Source organism: Callospermophilus lateralis, chromosome 16 (assembly GCF_048772815.1).
Source record: "Callospermophilus lateralis isolate mCalLat2 chromosome 16, mCalLat2.hap1, whole genome shotgun sequence".
NCBI lineage: Eukaryota > Metazoa > Chordata > Mammalia > Rodentia > Sciuridae > Callospermophilus > Callospermophilus lateralis.
Genome location: NC_135320.1, coordinates 79,920,542 through 79,940,452, shown reverse-complemented (window position 1 = coordinate 79,940,452; position 19,911 = coordinate 79,920,542). Strand labels below are relative to the sequence as shown.

At 38.2% G+C, this 19,911-nt stretch overlaps 1 pseudogene; it reads right to left on the bottom strand.

Annotated features, from left to right (window-relative positions):
* Positions 1-4,131: 4,131 nt before the first annotated feature.
* LOC143381972 (swi5-dependent recombination DNA repair protein 1 homolog pseudogene) overlaps positions 4,132-19,911 on the bottom strand; it is an 82,391-nt pseudogene continuing 66,611 nt past the window's right edge.

Below are 19,911 nucleotides of genomic sequence, written 5' to 3'. Positions count from 1 at the left end.
ATACTGTATGTCTTAGTAAAGTTGAATTCAAATTCTTTGAAGTCAGGAAAACTAATCTCATCTTCATTTATTCTGTGGCTTGGGATGGACCTTTAATGAGTGGCATTCAACATGTATGTCAAATCTAACCTAAAGCTTATAAATTTTTCATTTTTCACAAATTAAGAAATTAATTTATGTATATCAGTCAGTTTTCCATAACTGTAATGAAATACCTGAGAATAACAAGCAGAGAAAAGGTTTATTTTGGCTATGATTTTAGAAGTTTTAGTGTATTGTGTCTGTGTCTATGGAGAGGCAGAAGGGCATGGAGGACCAAAGCTGCTCATCTCATGGCAGTCATGAAGTAGAAAGAGAGCAAGGAAGGGGCAGGGGACAAGATATATCCTTTCAGGACACACCCCCCATGACCCACTTCCTCCTTCTGGGTCCCACCTCCTGCAGTTTCCACCACCTCCCAATAATGCCCTGATGGTATGAATCTATCAGTGGATTACTTCACTGATGAAATTAGAGGCCTCATGACCCAACCACTTGCCCAAAGTCCCACCTCTGAACACAGCTGCTCTGGGAACCATGCCTTCAACACAGGAGCCTTTGGGGGACATTCCAGATTCAATCCATAAGAGTATGCATTGATTTATTCAACAAATATTTGCTTAATTCCTGCCATATGCCAGATTATTCTAGTCCATATCTAGTTAATTGGCAAGTTTGAATTAATCAATGCAAACCCACACCCTGCCCTAAAAAAAAAAGAAAGAAAGAAAGAAAGAAAGAAAGAAAAGAGCTCTCCTCAGGAAAGGACATATGTAAAGATCTAGATAGAAAGATATACTTATCCAAGAAGTGGAAAAATAAATAACAAGTTATTGATAATATAAGAATATCTTACTTTATGTGTGTTGCTTATTTTCCCCTAAGTTTTTGATAACAAACATCTCTTATTTTTATAATAAAAAATATTGTATTGAAATACATTTTTTTTTCTGGTTTAATTATATAAATGTTTGACATTAACTTTTCAAATTCAATAGCTTTCATCTTCTACCTTTCCTGGTATCTTCCCTCTTGGCACAGATATCTCCAGTTCATAATATATAATTCTATCCTTTTTATTTTTGGTTATTCCTGAGAAGGGAAAACATTCATTTTTTTTTTTTTTTAGAGGAAAACTTCCATTTTTAAGTTTAAGAGGTAACATGTTGCTGAGAAAGAGCCAGGAGTCAGAAAGACCAGAGTCCAAAGCTCATCTTCCCTGTATGACCTATAATGTAGAAAAGTTACTGGCTCTCTCCCAGGCTACTTGTCTTATGAGTAAACAGTGATCCTACCTGACGGTTTGCAGATGAGATAAAGTGTGAGAAACGCCTGCCTCAGAGCAGCCCTGCTCCAGGAGGGAGTTTCCTTCCTGCTTACCCTCCATGTTGGCGTCGGAAACTGAGGCCAGACAAAGAAGAGGTATTGTCAAGGTCAGTGGTTGAGCCAGGCTGGAACATGTACCTTCTAACCCCAGGTCAATGCTCTGTAAGCACCTTTTAATGATTTTAGGCTTAGAAGCATCACAAATGGCATTTTCAATTCTTATGCCCCAGAGCTCATATTGCTAGACCTTTGAAATAGCAGCAAACAATTCCAACATGTATTGCTTGGCATTCAATGACAATTCTTTGTGGCATTAACCTACAAATGAATGGCCCTTGAGCTGGCAAAGTTATTTCTTTGTCTGCCTCCCCACCTTCCAAGAATCGGGTGCCTGTTCTTAGGCATGAACGAATCCAACCCATAAATCATGGGGACAAGAGCTCATTCTGTTTTCTTTAAGCTAAGCCACCTTGCAGAACAAAAGAGATCACATAGCTCATGACCTCTTAATTCTTGGGCTTCTCTTAATTCTTCCAAGGTAAGTCCTCTCTAGCACCACCCCTCTTTGAGTAAGACTTGGAAATTCAATAACTGTGTGTTAGGACATGGGGAAGGCTGAAATATAGAGACATGTGTCAAGCAAGAAGCCAGCACCTATGTATTTCCTTAGAATACACAGAAGCAGTAGTTGTTCACACATGTGATTACCAGAAAGCACTATAGGTCCAAACTAAAAAAAAAAACTACATTTATTTGGGATGATCAAGAATTCTCTCAAAGTACAAACATTTGGGATCTGCTATCAAAATAGGTCAAACTAGCAATATTCTAATACAGGTCATGAAAAGGCTAATAAATGTTTGGAGCTAGATGGCATCTCAGAAGTTTCTTATCTGACTTTTCTGAATTATGGTGTGTATGAGTAGATTAAAACATGAAACTGAGTCCCAGACAAATTAAGATGTTTTCCCAGCATTGGTGGGTTTAGCCTGACTTGAACTTGAGCCCTCTCTCACTGGTTCAATCCTCTGTAATCTATAGCTCACTGAAGCCAGCCAGGCATTAGAAGCATCTCACATGGCATTTCCTTTTACTGTATGTCTCACATCTCATATTTCTAGGCAAGTTATTTAGTACCAAGTTCTTAAAGCACCTATTCCTTGACATTCATTTCTTCAATAAACAGTTAATGATCTCTTATTATGTAATATACACTCAGGGTGGAGATGTAGATTTAACAGATAAGTTAGATACCTTCTCTTGAGGATCTGATAGATTTTCTTAGTCTATATTGTGGATTATGGACTTAACTCTTTGCCTGAGGTTAAGCAAAAGGGCATTTTTAGTCATGATAAACAATGACACAAAATGTTTCTAGCTATGTCTACAGGAGAGTTTGCAAGTATTTTCTAAGAAGCTAATCATCGTATTTGATTGTGAGTAAGAGCATATTAAAAAGAGGTCCACTTCCATATTGGGATTTCATGTGTATTTCAGCATTCTGGAATCTTCCCCAAGGGGCTGGCTTACCTTTGGCTCAGCTCCCTCACTGGATGAGAGGGGATTTCCAATGACTTATTACGTGAGACTTATCTTGAATTGTGTAAGCAATGAGTACAGGGGATGGAAAAGCATTTGAAAAAAGACATGACTAGATAGAATTGTAAATAAATGTTTAAGTGGATAAAGGAAAATGTAGTAAGCTTTCTGACCATGGTAAAATGTGTTCCTTAGTATGCTGCCTGTATTACGGAAAGATAAACAGACACAAATCAAAAGGTTATTGTTTTGTAGATCCAGGCCACCAGCAGCTACTTGAAATCACCACCACATTACACTCTCTTTTGCCAATCAGAATTCAAAGATTCCTTCCCTGCCTAGGAATAGCACTGTATGAGGGATGATGATCCAGTGTTTTGAAAAGAGCAGAAGTCTTACATCACTTTGGGATAAACAGTACACTTTGTTTATCAGGGCTTCAGATTCTTCATCTTTCTTTCTTTTTTAAAAAAAAAAATTTTTGGACAGATAAGTTTAATAACCCTGTTAGATCAGTCAATGAAAAGATGTGGGAAATGAATGGAAACAAGTTTCATAAACTTCAAAGAGAGAAAGGCACTTTTAAGCCACCAAAATGTAGAATGAATCAGACATAACTTTCCTGTGTTCATATATGAATGCATGACCAGAACATGAACACTTCATGTTCGGCCACAAGAATGGGATCTACTTAGAATAAGTTATACTCCTCCATGTATGTATAAAAATGTCCAAATACACTCTACTGTCATGTATATCTAAAAAGAACAAAGTAAAAACAACAAAGCAAAACAAAACACCAACACTACACCAAAGCATGATCCCTCCACCTTCCAGCAGTAGTGATACAAGCTGGCCGGTAGACACTAGAATGGCACAACTCCTCAGGGCTTCCCATCTAGATTGGACTATATTTTAACATTAAACATAAAACTTTTTGCCACTAAAAGCAAAACTAAAACTGGTTCACAGAACTGTCCAAATTACTCTTTAAGCATGATTTGAATTTTATTCTTTTAATGTCAAGGTTATTTTTTTCCCGAACCTATCCAAAACACTAAACTTAATTTTTGAACTTAAAATTTATATATGAGAGTGTTCTAAACTGATGGTCATCAAGATATCTTCCTTGAAGCCCTCATGTGCTTATCTCCCTTTTAAAAGGTGTAAGTATCATGTCATTAAGTTGTCATTCTCAAAGATATTTCTGAAGAAAAAAATTATGAATTAAACACCTGCAGATTCTTTTTCACTTCTATTATAATATAGCCATTTATCATCCAACCCATAGTGGTCTATCAAGTGAGAAAGGCTTAGTTTCTTGGCCTCTTCAGACATAGCTGGCTGCAGCTCATAAAGCAACAGCTGGCAACAGCTTCTCCACTTCGTTATTAACAACTGTAACTGAGACAGGTTGTTCTATGATCTATGCATTTTGACTAGTTTTAGCCTCTGAAGAAGGTCTTCTTCCTCCTGAACCTGCTTCACCAATTCTGCTTTTTTTGTTTTGTTTGATCCTTGCTTAGGATTCTCAGTGACAAAATCAAGAGACTCAGATTTGCATGCCGTGAAGGTGTTTTTGAATAGGCGTTTTCTTCAGATTCACTGCTTCTGTGTTTAAAACCTGAAATCCAGTTTTCTTCTGTTGAAGATGCCAGTTTCTCTAAAAAATTCTGTTCATCTTCTTCATTCTCTACTGTAAGGCGTTCTACCACACGGAGACAGGAATTAAATGAAAATCTTATTTTGCTTAATCTTTAAGTGTAGCACTCATTGGTTCTATTTGTGAATGATTCCTATGGAATTCCTATGGAATCCTATGGAAGTCTGATGGACTTTGCATGGTATTAATGAGATCTTGATTTACTTCCCATCACTGGCTTTCCTCAGACCCGGCGGGGCTCGAAGTGTACAGCTTGCAATGCCCCAAAGGCTGAGACCACCTAAGAGCAGCATTGGTTTCCAGCCAGGGGGGGATCCAACATGCTAGAAACCCACCGCAGAGTCCACACAGGTTCTGCTGAACTGGTCCCCAGCTTTCCCCTGCTGCGGAGAACTCAGCGGTCCCGTTGCTATGCTTTTCACTGTGTCTACCTCAAAATTCAGGTCACTTAGAATGTGGCTTCATGTTATTTAGACAAATCTGGGATAAAATGTGGACAAATAGATTTTGCTGTCGCACAGTATCGGACACAGAACAATCGCTAATCACAGTTGGGTGGGTCCAGAACTAAGATGCTAGAGGTGGATGTGCCTTGCTGAGCTCCCATCCTTGGCTGTAAAATGCCATTTCCAATTTATTCATCTTTAAAATGACCAAATAATGGGTTGCATGATCCAGTAAAGCAAGGAGAGGTTGTGAGGATCTATTAAGATAATGTGTGTAGAAGGGCTGGTAGTTTAAGAATTGTATCTATCCATCCAATACATAATCTTTGATCAGTTCTAAGAATGAAACATGTTAATAGACAAACTTTAAATTTTTCAGTTACTCTGTTATAAATGGTGTGGGGGGGCTAGTAGATGATACTTGAGTCATATAAAAATAGCTATTGTCAGCATCTTTCTTACTCAATAAAAAAGCAATGAAATTTCAGTGGAATTCATCATGTAAGTCTCAGACTTCTCCCTAGAAGTTGAAATCTTTGAGATCTCTTTTACTGTCCTTCCAGAGACACATCCTATATAAGGGAAGTCTCTCTCCTTTCCTTTCCGATAAGGGATGCTCCTCTAGGGTGGCTGACTGGGTTTTAGAAAGGGCTTGAGCTCATTCTTTACCGGGACCCTGCAATTTAATTTTAGCCACAAGTGTCCATGGAAAAGATCACAGAGTTCAGGCCACTCTTTAGTGGAAATGAAACTGGAGAAGGGCATGAAGCCAAAAATAAGGCCCGTCCTAAGTAGTGTTTGGGGACATGGACTTCAGCACTTCAAGTGCCCACAGCCCTGCACACCCCCTTGCTCAAGCCTTACGGGGACCTGAGGGTCCTGCTATAGGAAAGGAGAGCTGCCTTTTCCTGACACCACACTCAGCAGGAAGGAATGTGCCTCAAATAGCCTTGTTCACTCAGTTACCACTTTTGGGCCTCATGGTCCTTAGGGCTCTACTCTATTTGCAATTGACACACTGCAGGAAACCAGCTGTTGATAACAAAGTATACTGAGTGTTGTTTAGGGCAAGGACTTGCATGAAATGCCATTAATTAAACGCGAAGGGGGAATACCAGGGAAGAAGAAACTTGTTCTGTGATAAAGATTGTGCATTCTTGGGTTTTCTCTATGGGGCAGATGCTGCAGTTCCTAAAATATTTTTTTGCTGTCCATTTGTTAGAGTCCTTGATGGGACATTTCTCTTTGTAACACTACACTCTGGCTAATAAAAAAAAAAATTAGTAGCTTATCACAGTTTATAACTTAAATGTTAATACTTATGATTGACATATGATTCATAGTGCTATAAAAACTCTTTCCCCCTGCTTTGCTATGTCAATGAGTACCCACGAATCAGCACCTACATTTTGAATTTTCAAAACAATCTTAAAATGTTTGCAAGCACTGATAGTTCAATTTTGAAATCATGATTCAAAAAACATTGTAATTTGGTAATACTGTTTTTCACTTACACTTTCTGTACAGAGTACCATGAATTTCTACACTTGACCACTGTAGTTATTGACATCAGGGTAGTCAAAGGTCATTAACCTCATCTGATGACCTGACCACAATGTGGCACAGAATATCCCAATAGTTATTCAATAAGGACTTGGAGGAGGACTGAAGCAAAGTCTCAGCTTCCCTACGTGGTAAAACAAGAGCTTCCATGCCGTGAGCCCGCTAAGTTGCCCACTTCACCCTCTGCCTTTCCCCAACTGCCACCACTCCGTTACTGCTACAATGTCGCGTAGCACTGTGTCCATACACGAGCATGTGACAACTCCCTCCCTGCTTTCCAGACCTGTTCTTCCCACCCATCAGCAAAGAACACGATGCCTACCTGACAATCTCCTCTTGCTATCTAAGTGAACTCTTGACGCAGCATTTTATATGACTCTGAGTAGATCTCTAACGGTATGTTTCATGTGATTTGGAAATTATATATTTTTATATTTTGATGTCTGCCACTTGAACTCCTCAATGAGGAAAAGCCTGTGGTCCCATCATCCTCCCCACCAAAAAAAAAAAAAAAATGTTGAAGTTCAGTCCTTGCTGCATGGTAATGTGGCCTTATTTGGAATAGGGCTTTGCAGCTGTAACTAAGATATGTATTAAGATGAGGTCTTGCTAGACAAGGGGAGCCCTAAATCCAAAGTTATTTGTGCTTTTTTAAGAAGAGAGACACAGAGGAGGTGACCATGGGGCAATAGAGACAGTTAGGAGCCAGGCAGCTGCCAGCCAAGAACTGCTGAGGTGGCAGCCACCACTGGAAACTAGGAAGAGTCAGGAAGGTCCTCCCCTGCAGCCTTCAGAGAGAACACAGCCTTCCTCACGCCCTGATTTCAGACTTCTGGCCTCCAGAGCTGTGACAGAATAAATTTCTGTTGTTTTTACCCACCTAGTTTGTGATACTTTTTCTGTGGCATATTGGAAAATGAACACAGAGCTTGTCTTACTTAATATCATATTTAAATTTTCAACATCATTCTTGGCATTTTGTAGACAGACAGATGATTGTTTTATTGTTACTTAAACTAATCTGAGAAATGCAGAATGTTCCATGGCTTCCCCCACCTCTTATTCACCAACTTTCCAAATCTACCCAGCTGTATGAGCCCATATATGTTGTTCTCTGCTTGGGAAACTTTCCTAGTCAATTAAGTCCCTTCTCTGAATTCTTAAACCATTTTCTTATGATCAGGATCCTGGATAGTTGAGTGCACCATAATATATACCTTGTCTCTGCGAAGATCTTGCACTCAATCTGGAGGAAATTCTGTTATTTAGTGTGAATTGTGTATGACTCATGTGACATTTAGTGAATAATATAATCATAACTATTCTTGTAGTACCCACATTTTTAAATAATAATTAGGAAAATGGTCTCAAGTTGATGATTAGTTTCCACATTAGGACTAGGAATGGACAGAGCCAGGGTTTGCATCTAGAATCATGGACAGAGTCAAATGATTCTAGATTGTACTCTTTCCTCTTTGACCTTTTAGTAAGACTTCAGAGTGGCAACCATTGACCAAAGTCCTCAATTGCCCTTGCTGTCACTGAAGAAACCTGAGACTTTTGACCAGCAGCAAGAGCTGAGCAAATAGATATGTGGGACTCGTGGACCCGGCCAACCTGGAGAGCTGGAAGCCAGAGGCTGCAGCAAACGCCCACACAGACCTCTTGTAATCTCCTGCAACCAGGTCCCACATATCCCAGCTTCCCATGGGATGGCTCACTCTGAGACGGTTGCCCAAAATAGCAATTTAGCTTTTAGCGAGTGCAGATTGGATTACATTAATTAGTAAATAGTAGCAGAGAGGAATGACACCGGGGGACTCACAATGTGCTGTCTTTGTCCTAGTTCTCTTCATTATCCTCAGATTCCTCCTTCCCAACATTTCCTGATGGCACTGGGGTGGGGGATGTGGGAGCTTTACAAAAAATCTGGAATTCTTAAACTACAAGGGAAATGGACAGATGCTATCAATTCTATCTTGCAAAAGTAAGGAAGAGGCATTTTTGTAAACTTCAAAGGTCTTTTGAAAACATAAAGAGCTATTATCATTGCTTTCAAAATATGGACATGGCATTTTTGGATGAATTTTACAGAATCAATCGTGGCTCATTTCCATTAACTTAATTATTTTAAATTTATTTTTATAAACAGTACCAAAGTCTCCCCTTATCCATAAGGACACCTTCCAAGACCCCCAGTGGATGTCTGAAGCCATGAATAGTACCAAATCCTACAAATACTATTTTTCCTATAAATATATACTTATGTTAAAGCTTCATTTGTAAATGAAAAATGACAACAGACTAATAACAACAACAATAATAAAAAGCAACAATGATAACTGCATAGTATAATAAATGTTATGTGAATGTGGTCTTTCTGTCTCTCAAAATATCTTACTAGAGACAGTGCTTGTTCCTGAGTAGGATTATTCCTGAGTAGACTCAAGTAGGTGCAGCAGGATGGCACAAGATTTCATCACATTCCTCAGAACAAGACGAAATTTAAGACAAATTGTTTACTTCTGGAATTTTCCATTTATTTTTTTTTTTCAGACAGTAGTTGTCTGTGGGTATCTGTAAATGCAGAAAGTGACTGTGACTACTGCATTGATTTTTCAAAATAGTGTGTTAGCTAACACTTCTTCAACAACATGCCCCAGATTGAGTGGCTTCAACAACTGACATTTATTTCTCATAATCCTGGAAACTGAAAGTCCAAAATCAGGTTCCAGCAGACTTGCTACCTCCACTCATGACTTGCAGATGGCTGCCTTCTCACGGTGTCCTTATGTGGAAGACAGAGAGCTTGGCCTCTTCCTCTGATAAGGGCAATATTTACCTCCCCAATTTTCCACCTCCAAATACCATCACATGGTTGGGTGGAGGCTAAATTTTTAAGACATGATTTTGGGGGAGACACACACATGCAATGTGTAACAAGGAGCATATGATTTGAGGCAATTGTATTTGCTCACATAACAAGATTCTATCTGTTCTGTAAATTAAAGAGCAGGCAATGCAGAATGTTTAACCCTGAATAGCCACAGGGGCATGAAATATTTGACTTGTTATTTTTAAAAGCCCAAACTTGTATTTTAGAAATCACTGTGGTCAAAAATCTAGCTATTATTCCAGGACCTAGCACTTACCAACTGGTTTCCTAACCTTTTTGAAGGGGCTGATCCTGAGCAAATCTGGGACAATTTACACCTCAATATAAATAATCAGAGTAAAGGAATAAACTCATTGAAAATAAGAACCCATGTTGTCTTCTGTGATATATATGAATAAACAGAAGACAAGACTCTATATTACAATAATAAAATAAATATATATGGAATTTAAAAATCATTTGACAACCATCATAGAAAGAATTAATTTGGGCAGAAAATATCAATGAATGCTAAAACTAGTAGATAAAATGGGATGTGGAACAGGATTTGGTATAGTGTCAAAGTTTTTTGTCTCCTCTCAAACACACACACACACACACACACACACACACGAACTAATCTGTTAACTGTAAAGGTCAAATAAGAAATTTTAGAATACAAAATACTGCCTTGAACTAATCAAAATTAAAAGCACCATAAATAGTACAAATCAGCATTTGTGTATCACCAGACAGTAGGCACTGATAAAATTTTCTGACCCCAGATGCAGAGCCTGGATCTAATCATGAACAATACTGGACAAACTAAATGGGGAGACATTCTATAAAATAATCAGTCTATCATCTTTAAAAATATGTCAAGGCCACAAAAATTAAGGAGTGGCTGAAAAACTGGTCTCAATAAAAACCAGTGAGTCATGACAACTTGGAACAACTTGATTCTGGATTGGGTCATTTTTCTGTAAAGGTTTGTCCAGGACAATTTGTTGACATTTAAACAGGGTCTCTGGATAAACAGAAGTACAGAAATTCCTTGCAGTAATTTTATAACTTGGAAATTGTTTCAAATAAAAATCTAAGAAATTAAGCAAAGATAAGACAACTTGAATTCTGGAATCCATTCTATATTGTTATCTGGGGAGAGTAAGTGTATAAGAGATTTTGAATTGAAAATTTGGGAAGGCTCTAGTTACCTTTGTTATTTTTCAGAATAAAGGACGATATTTCTATTCTTGATACTCTAATAGTGCTTGGGAAAAAATCCTCAAAACTCAAAATGAGCTGTTGCTTTGATCTTCTTAATCATGGTGTTATTTGGAGGAAGCTGGTGAGTAAATGAACTTTTATTCAATCATGTACATGGTACATTTAATTATAGGCATTATTTGGGGGATACATGAAAGCATTCTAGTGGTATCTTTTGTTTCTTCCGTGATAAGAACAAGAGAATTGTTATTTATATGGAGGAACGGATATATTTTTTTGCAGAGGGTAATGCAATTTTGAGTCTCTGTGTGTTTTATGTGTTTCTCAGGGCTGATTAAAGCCTTGCACTTGGAGTGGAAAGCTAATGCTCATCTGTCTAATGAATGTCCTTTCATTGCATGAACTTAAGTAGAAGTTAAAGTCATGACAGGATTACACAAAGACAGGTGGCACCATGAGAGGATTGAGGAAAAGTTGATAAAAAAAAAAATCCTTGGCCCTGAGAGTTTGAGAGATGTTTTCAGAGCTTTTGGAAATTGGATTTTCTTATGCTTTAATCTAAGAAATTAAATGTGTATGTTTTACCTATCATTTTATCCCAGTTGTTTTACCTATCATACTTACCCTAATAAGTAACTGAAAAATAAATGAATTGAAAACTCAATAAATGAAGAAAAATGAATGATTTAAATGAATTATTTTCTCTTATTGATTATCAACTCTAAATACTTTTCTTACATTTTCAACTCATAGCCAGAGATCAGTAGGCCATGACTTATGGGCCAAACCCAGCTTTCTGTCCATTGGTGTAAATGGTTATTAGAACCCAACCATGACCGCTGGTCTATGTATTTTCATGATATAGCAGAATTAAGTACTCACATGCAGATTGTGCAACCCATAATGTCTACGAGTTTACTAGCTGCCTCTTTTTACACAACATTTGATAACTCCTCTTCAAGAGTATAATCAAGTGCTTAGAGATTAAATGATGGTAAAACCCAAAAGAGAGAACCTGATGAGATTCACCCCCAGAACATGATTTACAACAATGATTTCAACACATAAGTGAGATGTTTGATCTTCAGCTCTGTGTTAGGAACACAAAAGCATCTTTGAGTATTTCATACCAGGAATTTGACACAGGTAACTGTTTGCAAAAGGGTCAGAGGGAATGGAGGGACCAAGGTACAATGGTCATGGATTAGTAACTGCAAGCAGCTAAGACTAATGGAGATGCTGCAGAAGAAGAGAAAACCACAGTGATGCTCAGAGCATTGATGCTCTGCACCACCATATGATGCAGGTGCTTTGGGAACTAAGCCACCTGGGAGGACCACATATATGCTCAAAAGCTCCCACTGTTGAAGCTGCCACCCAAGGGTGGGGTAGCTTTTCACTTCCTCTCCCATCATCAGTCGCTGGGGACACAAGCTAACAAGAGACCAGTGGGCAATTGGGTCTACAGTTATAGTTTATGGGCTGCTAGCCCCAGGAGCATGGAGAAGGAGAAACAAAGACGCGGAAGCTGAGTGACACAGACAAAGTCTAACTATGCCAATGCTCATCTTAGCAAATTTAATTATAAGTGCATCATCCAGTCAAGCCTCACCAGTAGTGATGGTGGTGAGGATAAGAAGGTGCTCTAGAAGGATGCAACAAGGAAAAGCAGTATATATAAATTCACAGGGATGGGACCGAGAATAACAAATTAAGAGGATATATATATAAAAATTTTGTTTTAATTAGTTATACATGACAGTAGAATGCATTTGTGCACTTTGATATATCATACATTGATGGGATATAATTTCTCATTTTCCTGAGTGTACATGTTGCAGAATCATATTGGTCATGCAGTCACATATATACATATGGTATTAATGTCTGTTTCATTCTACTATCTTTCCTACCCCCACATCCCCTCCACTTCCTTCCCATCACTTCCCTCTACCTAATCTAAGGTTACGCTATTCTTCTCTAGAGCCCCCTGCCTTATTGTGAATCAACATCATATTAGAGAAAACATTTAGCTTTAGATTTTGTGGGATTGGCTTATTTTGCTAAGATGATATTCTCCAATTCCAACCACTTATTGGCAAATGCCATAATTTCACTCTTTTTTAAAGCTGAGTAATGTTCCATTGAGTATATGTACCACATTTTCTTTATCCATTCATCTATTGAAGGACACCTAGGTTGGTTCCATAGTCTAGCTATTGTGAATTGAGCTGCTATAAACATTGATGTGGCTGCATCACTACAGTATGCTGATTTTAAGTCCTTTGGGTATAGACAGAGGAGTAGGATAACTAGGTCAAATGGTGGTTCCGTTCCAAGTTTTCTGAGGAATCTCCATACTGCTTTTCATAGCGGTTGCACCAATTTGCAATCCCACCAGCAATGCATGAGTGTACCTTTTTCACCACATCCTCACCAACATTTATTGTTGCCTATATTCTTGATGATTGCCACTCTGACAGAAGTGAGATGAAATCTTGGTTTTAATTTACATTTCTCTAATTGCTAGAGATGGTGAACACTTTTTCATATATTTGTTGATCAATTGTATTTCTTCTTCTGTGAAGTGTCTTTCAGTTCCTTAGCCCATTATTGATTGGGTTATTTGTTTTGTTTGGTTTGGTTTTTGGTGTTAAATTTGAGTTCTTTATATATCCTAGGTGCATGAAGTAAAGATTTTCTCCCAATCTTTAGGTTCTCTCCTCACATTATTAATTGTTTCCTTTGCTGAGAAGATGCTGTTTAAATTGAATCTATCATATTTATTAATTCTTGATTTTATTTCTTATGCTTTAGAAGCCTTATTAAGGAAGTCACATTCTAGGCTGGCGTGGTAAAGATTTGGGGGATTCAATGTATCTTGATTGAAGCCGCAAAGGGAAGGGAGGTGTACAACTTGTCAGAGCTGGAGAGGTAAAGCTGGATAGGGAGGCACATCCCAAATAACGTGCCTAAGGTTAAAAAGTGGAAGTATAAATAAGAAATAAATGTCATTATGACATTTTATCAAGGCTTCTCCATTCTGGGCTTGAGATTTATCACTGGAAGAGTCAGAGTCTGGCCACATAAGCCAAGTGTCGATAAAAGGAGCTACAGGGAAATTTCAATTTTACTGATGTTTCAGATTGATTAGCAGGAAGTCACTAGAGATCTTAATTATGAAGGATTCTGAGCAACCTCCTGATTTACTGGAAAAAGCAGCAGAATGTGTGACATCCGTCACTAGCATAGGAATGGCACAATATGTCATGTTTGCTGCTGTGATTTTTAATGATGTACCTGATGATATTGTATAATTCAGGAATTTCTGAAGACAGCAATAGATTTGTTGAGAATGAATGCTACAGTTAGCAAGTCTTCCATATACAGTTTTATAGATAGAAATAAGGGATCTCAATGGGATGTCACATTTGTCTCTTGTTGTTTCCAAAATAGCAAGTGTGCCCAAGGGAATTGTTTCTGGACATCCTAACTGAGGCATAATTCTATGGATACATGTTCCCTTGGTTCCACTGGATCTTGTCTGGGTTAGATGTTTTCTTAGGATATTTCTTAATGATATTTCTTAATGATAGAAAGTACAAATTTTAACCCATAAAATCATGTGAGAATGAAATATGTCTTCACTTTTTCATATATTAACTCAACTTGTAGGTTGCTTTAACAATGCTGGTTGTGGATGAAAAAACAAAACGGTTTCAATTAACAGCATCACCACACACCACTGCCCCCTGCCCTAGAGTGGATATCAGAATACAATAGATCATGCAGTGACCGGTGGAGAATAGTCTTACTTGGTGTTTACTGAGTCCACCATCGTTGTTGTCTAAGAGTCTTCCTTAGGCGTTCACAGTGAATCAATGATGTTCTGTCACATTGGGGATTTGAAAATCTCTGGGAGGCTCTCGAAGGCCCCCCCACACACACACATTTATTCCAATGGCTATCTTCTTACCAACCTGGAGCTTCAACTGATGCAAATCATATATCCTCACAGCTTTGTTTCAATAAACTGAACTGGTCGTAGGTCTTTTATGGTCTTTTCATAGAAGTGTCCAGAAAAGACACAGGACTTTTTTTTTAATATTCATTTTTTAGGTGTATATGGACACAACACAATGTCTTTTATTTTTATGTGGTACTGAGGATTGAACCCGGGTCCTACCATTGCTAGGCAAGCGCTCTACCGCTGAGCCACAATCCTAGCCCCAAGACACATGACTTTCAGTGTCTGTATTTTTGTTCCTTCCAAATCTTCTTCCCCAGCCACGGAAACTGGGGAGCAATGTGCGCTTGAATTGAGGAAGGTAGAGCAAGAATAAAGAAAGGTGAGAAGGGTTCCCTGTTTGCTTTTGCAGTTGTTCAAAAATAGCTTTTAATCACTAAGCTTTGTGTGCTAATGTAGGAGTCCATGCAAAAAGCTGCAGGTCTGGTTTGTGTGATTTTCATGGGACATCCCTGAGGCTCTTCTCCAAGAGATGGCTGTTCGCTCTTTTCTCACTCTGGTTATCTTCACATAAGAAGGAAATTAATGAATGAAGGAGCTAGGTTGGTGCCCTTATTCTGTGTATGAGAAAGCAAATAAACCAACCTAACCCCACATTCACATAACAAATTCACAGTACAGTTAAAGACCAAGCCTCCTTCACCCCAGGTTTGAGTATCACCTCCAGAGTGTCTTTCCCAAAATGCACTGAGAATAGGAAAAAAAAAAATGTGGTAAGTGGCTTGAACCAACAGTTCACAAAAGAAGACATATAAAAAGCCAGTTGTACATCATTAATCACATTACTTTTCAAAGAAATGCAAATTAAAATCTCCATGTTAAGCTCCTCCACACTCACTACTGTGGCAAAAACAAACAAACAAAAAAGGATTGGTAAATTCCAATGTTGGAGAAGATGTGGAGTAAGTGAGATCTTACATACTGCCGGTAGGAAGAGAAAGCCATTTGGCAGCGTTACATACATTTAAATGTGTAGTTTACCATGTGACTCCTAGATATTGATATCAGAGAAATAAAAAAAGATGTACATACACACACACACACAAAATACTAACACAAGAATAGTCTTAACATCTTAGTCATAACAGCCTCAAACTTGAAATAGCCTATGCCTGTATGAACAGAAGAATAGACAGAAATGCTGGAGTCAACATACTTTGAAATATTGCACAAAGGAACAAACAACTGGCATCTCTAACAACATGGCTGAGTTTCCAAAATATGATGAGTTAAATGAACCACATCCATGTGCTTATAAACACACACATGCATTCTGTGTAATGGCATTTATATGAAGCACAAGTACAGGAAAACATAATCTGTGATGATACAGCCAGAATTGAGGCAAATGAGTAAAAACTCCATCATATTCAGAACTTAGGATTATACATTATATTTAGTATAAATTATACATACTACAATAACTAATGTTAGAAATGAAGTAATTTAACAGTGTTGTTTATAAAAAGGCAAGATCTTGAAATGAACCTGGGGACTTTCAGTTGGGACATCTTTAATCTGTCAGTCAAAGATTCTAAGGTATGTTCTTAGCAGAGCCAAAGAACCTTCCTGGTAATAATCATCCCTAGGTATTTCTGATATCAGTAATCCAAGGACTCCATTTTGAGAAATATCACTGCTGAATTTGCTGCTAATATATATTTTAACACTATTTTTAATGAACTTCCCTTTGATTGTCAATTTTCCACTTTCATAACTTTGGCTAACTTTTCTCCACATGTTAGTAATTGGTAGTAGTCTTAAAAGATCCTATCCTATGGTCTAAATATCTATATTGCTTTCTCTGGCCCAGTAATTAGGTTTGATTTGTGAACTCTCATAAAATATTCAAAGCCATTAATTAAAATACTGATAGGTATCAATGTGCTTTCCGGGAACAGGTAGAGCTTCAGGCCAGAAACCTGAGCACCTGTTGTACATATCGCACATTCTTTTCCTCCTGTATTTGTTTTTCAAATGGAAACCAAGAAGAAGAAAATACAGCCTTGTAGACCTGATGCTTGAGAAGTAATGCTGTGCATCAGAGATGCTTGACAAATGGAGTTGGCTTGAACCAGAACTAATAATTCAGACAAAAAGAAAGAACATATCTCCCTTGGGAGTGCACAAGCTTGAGAAGGTCTTCCATGTGCCAGTTAGTGAAGACCCCTGAGACTCGCTCTTCCTCCCATGCAGATGCGTCTGGCATGGTGTAGCCACTTTGCTTTCAAATCTCACTATTTACTTTATTTAGTGAATGCACATTGTCCCCCTTTCACAGATGAGGAACTAGAAGGTTGAAGCAAATAAGTGGCTCCGATTGAATAAATAGCACATTGATCAGATTTTCAAGTTTGAGAGGTAGAAATGAACAACCAAAACTATTTCAATGGCTTAAGACCATGGACATTTATTTTTCTGTGGACCAAGCTTGGCTCTGTGTCATTCACTTCATGCCGCAGAATGTAAGGGGTAAGAGGAGACTGCATCCAGGGGTTGCTTTTATTACAGGAGAAGTCCAAAGTCAACCCTGCAAGGACCTCCCATCTGCTCAGCCTCCCACCTGCTCTCCTCCCACTGCTAACGGAGCAGGACGTCCAATCCATGTGTGGGGAACAGCAATCTGTCAAAAGTGGGAAAACCAAAATATAAATGTGGATTTGTCTGGTATTAAGGTTCTTTCTCCTTTTTCTTAGATCATTCATTTACTTGTTTATTTGCTATTTTTTAAATTCAATAATATTTAAATATCTGTTAGTAGCATGTATTGACTAAGAAGATATTAATGAGTTTGGAAAGAACTGACTCTGAACCCCATCTCTTTAAGTTATTCACTACAGAATGGTTAGACTTGTATTCCACCTGATAATGAAACTGAAAATTATATATATATATATATATATATATATATATATATGATTATAATTATATATCTATATCTATCTATCTATCTATCTATCTATCTATCTATATTTAAGGAGATATATATATCTCCTGCAAATCATGACATAAATACAAGCTCTACTTGTGAAAATGTAATGTCTTACACTTACATTTAGGCCCACATGGATCTGCAGAAATTTTCTTTATCTTTCTGAAATTTCCCTAGTTTCTATGGATCCCAAATTTTAGGATGCTATAGATTAAGAAAATATTAACTAATAAATTTTGGAAACTGTGTTTTGATACCTAAGCACATTAAACAAATTACTATACGCTAGAACTATCATTTTACACACAAAAACAAAATAGAATAATGGATACATTTAAAGTTCTTTAGGATGCAGAAAAAGTTAAAAAATCAGCATGAAATGCACTTTATGATGTTATTGCCTTACCATATTGTTTTCCTGGTGTATTTCTGTTTTTTTCTGCTGGGAATGTTTCATTTCAATGATGTTATAAAATATGTTCACATAGGAGTGATGATGAACAGGGAATTTAAATGTTTAATATTATTTCATTTAATCCAGAATATTAGGAAACAATTGAGAGAAACCAATATGTTTCGTCTCTTTCCTTAACCTTTCCCATTTGTCGATCTAAAACAAAGGCAGTTCGAATGTCTGGCTAGATCACACAATGTGATCAGTAGAGTGTTGGCTTGTGCCCTGTTTCCCAGAACTGAGCAGTCGGGAATCCATCTGAGAAGGAAGCCTGCTGGGACTTAAGATCACTTTGTCATGGAGTAGGATGACCTGAGGACCAGTGCTTATGAAGTGTGTCCTGCTAATTTGAAGAGATGAAGAACCCATTCATTTTAGTAGTGGCTCAGACTTCTTTGGTCTGATGAATTTAATCCAAAAAAACTTTTAATCAAGTGTCTACTCTACGCCATATATTATTTTGTGTTCTGGGCATGTGACATTGCATAAAAGAAGAATCTGACCTTGTGGATTACAGTGATGGTACAACAGCCTCTGCTGAGCACTAGCACTCACACTAGAGGATGCTCTAACGATTCTAAGAAACAATGCAACTCTGACAATATAATTGTACCTGGCAGGCTTTCCTTTCTTGATTCATCAATTCTGCATAGAATTTACAATAGCAATACTACCAGAATGCAACCAACGTTGCTTGTTCAAATCCTGCACTGTGACTTAACATGTGACCTTTTATACTTCTGATGCTGCTATTCTTCTGCTAAAGTCCTTCCTTTAGCAACCCTATCCCTTGTCTATGGGACTCTGTAGGGTCAGCCCCTTGCCTAAACTCTCACAGTGCCTCTTAGTATGCAGTAAACTTTTTGAGGTATTTAAATGGGCACGCCTTTTTCCTGTCTAGAGACCTTCTCTCTACCTGGAATGTTCCCCGCTCCACTCTGGGCCAGAATAATGTCTTTTTATCTCTCAAAGCTATCCTTACTGATGTACCAAAATAGGATTCCCTATCCTAATTGGTTATTTTCTTGCATCCTATACCGTTTAACTTCACTGTGCTTATTACTATTTGCAAATATATTTCCTTATGTGTTGGTATGCTTAATATGTCTCGATTTCTAGAATAGAAGCTTGGAATTAATAGGGACGTCTTATGTGCTCAGCACTGTATGCCCACAACAGGGCCAGGAGCCTTCTGTCACCTCCTGGTTATGTAGTACTGTCTTCCTAGTTAATTCCTGACAGTTTTGAAGAGTCCCTGAATTTTAATTCTAAATCTTGAAGAAGTCGGTATTAGGATATGAAACCACTTAGTGTGGATGTTAATAGCTCACAAGCCTGGAATGTTTGCAAATGGAGGCACCTCTGTGGATCTAGATAGAAGAGTCAGCTCCTTCTCCCTGAGTTGACGAGAGAGGAGCAGGATCTTCCTGGGAAATGAGGGCTAGTGAGCTCCTGGCACCCAGCACGACAAAACTAGAGAGGAGTAGAGGACCAGTGGTTGGCTCCAGCTCTGGGGAGATGCTCACTGACCACGGAGGACAGACACGGATTGAGTTCTGCGTGGCATTGCCTTCCGGGTCTGTTACAAATCAAGGAAAACCCAGTTTTACAGCATCCTAAACTTCACCATCCTCCTGTGTTAGTCAACTTTTTCACTGCTGTGACCAAAAGATGGAACAAGAACAAGTAGAGGAGGCAATGTTTATTTGGGGGCTCTTGGTTTCAGAGGTCTCAGTTCACAGACAGCCAGCTCCATTCCTCAGGGCTCAAGGGAGGCTGAACATCATAGTGGGAGTGTGTGGCAGAGGAAAGCAGTTGGG